Below are 2935 nucleotides of genomic sequence, written 5' to 3'. Positions count from 1 at the left end.
GCCTATGTGACTGCAGTCTAAAAATTAAGGTACTTTACATTTACCAGTCATGCCAATTATAATCAACCCTGCTGCAATTTCACTTAGATGAATAGTTATATCAGAGACTGATTTTGCCCACAGATTTGAATCTAAGCCATAGTGACTCTTCTGTACAATTATTAGCACTCAAGCAAAGGAAGAACCTGTGATACCTTTCCACATCCTGCAGTACAGCAGCTCAAATGTGAGAGGGCCTCTGAGATGCAAACTGTGGGCCTGTAGGCCAACACACATGAAAGTTTTCTTTTAACAAGGTCCTCTTGATGTCCAGATGAGTTAGGTAACTGCATATTGAAGGGAGTACAAGAAAGATGAAGAGGGACTTTTTACAAGACAGGACAAGTGACAGGACAAGGGGGAATGGACTTACACTGAAAGAGAGTAGGTTTAGATTAGCTATTAGGAAGAAATTCTTTACTGTGAGGGTGGTGAGGCACGGAACAGGTTGCCCAGACAAGTTGTGGATGCCCCATCCCTGGAAGTGTTTAAGGACAAGTTGGATGGAGCTCTGAGCAACCTGGTCTAATGAAAGGTGACCCTGTCCACAACAAGGGGGTTGGAACTATATAATCTCTAAGGTCCTTTCCAACCCAGGCATTCTACGATTCTTGTGGATTTGATTCTCAGTCCTTTGGAAAAAAACCCAAACAAACCTTTCAGTACCAATATAAAATGAATACACAGGGTGCAAACAGTGGAGGAAAAAAAACCACTATGCACACTTATTCACAAGTTGTTGTAGAAAACACCTTTTTATTATCATTGCTTACTTTTGCTTTTTGTATCACTATTCTACTTCTGCATGGATTTTACAATACTAGTTCATCAATATAATTTATCAGAATATATCAGAAAACGAGTTGCTTCAGTATTTTTACTGGACTTAAAAAAAAAAAAAAATTGTCCTGTACAACAGGTGAAATAAGACTTTTACTAAACAAGTGTGGTGCTTTTTTACATGTGAGGGCTTAGCTCCACAGCTTTGCATGGGTAAGTTTCACACATCATTGCGGGTTCTGTTATAACAGTATGTGGACTGCTTGGAGACACAAAACTTCAGTCTATTCCTTTTGTATTTGAGCACAACATAAAACAACCATGTCAGCCGAGGTGTGATTGTTACCCTGCTTTTCAGTACCTCTCGGAGGATACATACTATTAGATAACATCTGCAACTTGGTAACAGTTGCTATAGAATAATCAATGCTAATAAGAAGCAAGATTTGCAGAAGAATAAGAAATAAAAGAATGGAGTGTAGCAGAAGTCACCTGAGTCAATAAGCCCATGAACATTCCTGTCCAACAGCTGGTAGTAAGAGCAGTAAGTTCTAGTAGAGGAGTAGTAAGGAAAAAAACAGGTAGCTGAAGAAAATCACTTTCACACCCTAGCAACAAACACATGCATTCAAGTATGTTGCTTACTGTAACGACAAAGAATTTTTCAGTCATGGGAATAATAAAATTATATTTTACTGACTAAAAAATTATTTTCTAGGATGCATATCAACTAGAGAGCTCGTATTATTTTTAGAAAAATTACATACTTAAGCACGCATAAACAATTTGATACACTGGAGATTAATTAGGTTGGCAGCAGGTTTAGCTGTTTTTCCCAGCCAACTCTTTTTCACTTTGGGAGGACACTCAGCAGCCCTTCTCCTTGCCAGGACATATCTGACCCTGGGAAGCCCTACAGGCTCTCAGAGGCCAGGGCATTAAGCAAATCTAGACTTCTGATAAGACACAGTATGAGATTCCTTTTACTGGCCCCTGAGCTAAAAGGAGTGATTAAGCTGATGACATACTGCCACATTTGTTTCTCCGTAACAAAAGGCTATTTGGTCTGGGGAAAGCCCAGCTCTTTACTGGAAACAACACTTGATGACAGCAGCTGGCAATCTTGGTGATGACTGGGATACATAACAAAGCAAGCACCCTACTGTACACAAAAACACCACACAGGCCAGAACTTAACCCCTCCCTGCATTCGGGACGAGCAGCTTTTGCTTCTCTCACCCTGCTACTACCATAAGCACGTCAGACATGCCCCTGGGACCTCAGGGCATGAATGTTCCTCTTCAAGCACTCACCAAACTCTGCTTCATCCAAGTAAAGGGATAAGTGTCGACTGCCTCTCCACAAATTGCCAACTGCTCTTAATTGCTGGTACACTGACTGGGGCAGTGCTAGTTTCTAAAGCAGGAGTTCTCAAGTGTTCTGCCTCCAGAGCTGAGGCCAGCATGGCAAAAGCGCGGTTGGGAGTGGCTCCCACAGCAACAGTGGCTTGCACACAGTTGCCACTTCTTTGGAAACCTGGCCCCAATTCTAGATGCTGAACTTTTCTGCAAATCTGGGTCTTAAAGCCTGTGCCTGTTCCCACTGCAGTGAGTGGCGACCGAATCAGTTCTGATTGATTTAATGGGGGCAGGCACAGAGACTTAATTAGAAAATTAGTAGCTGCAAGGAAAGGAGAGAATGCACAACAGCCTGCCAGATCTCTGGCATGAAGCAAGCAAAGGAGCCAGTTGTTCTTCAGACTGAGATTTTAGCCTCCCAACAAAAACCCTCAAAAAAAAAAAAAAGGGAGGATAATAAAAGAGATTGGCTAAATGGCCTTGAAGCTGCTTTAAACATCTTGTATAATATATAATTGGTTTTCAGCTCTCGAGTACTCTGTCTACCTTTTAGATCTGTCCCCTGGGAAGAAAATATGAAACATTCTGAAACACACAGCCCTTGAAAGCAACAGGCATTTTCAACTTTTCTTTTGTGTTCAAGATAATTAACACTTTGCTTAAAACTCCTTGCTCTTTGACAGGTACAAAGATGAATCAAGTCCAAAGTGTATTTTTCATATTAGTCCAGCTGAATGCCAGAGAGCTATTTTTCACCA

The sequence above is a fragment of the Pipra filicauda genome, unplaced genomic scaffold (assembly GCF_003945595.2).
Source record: "Pipra filicauda isolate LSUMZ 115617 unplaced genomic scaffold, ASM394559v2 scaffold124_size2119055_pilon, whole genome shotgun sequence".
NCBI lineage: Eukaryota > Metazoa > Chordata > Aves > Passeriformes > Pipridae > Pipra > Pipra filicauda.
This window is presented reverse-complemented; position numbering follows the sequence as displayed.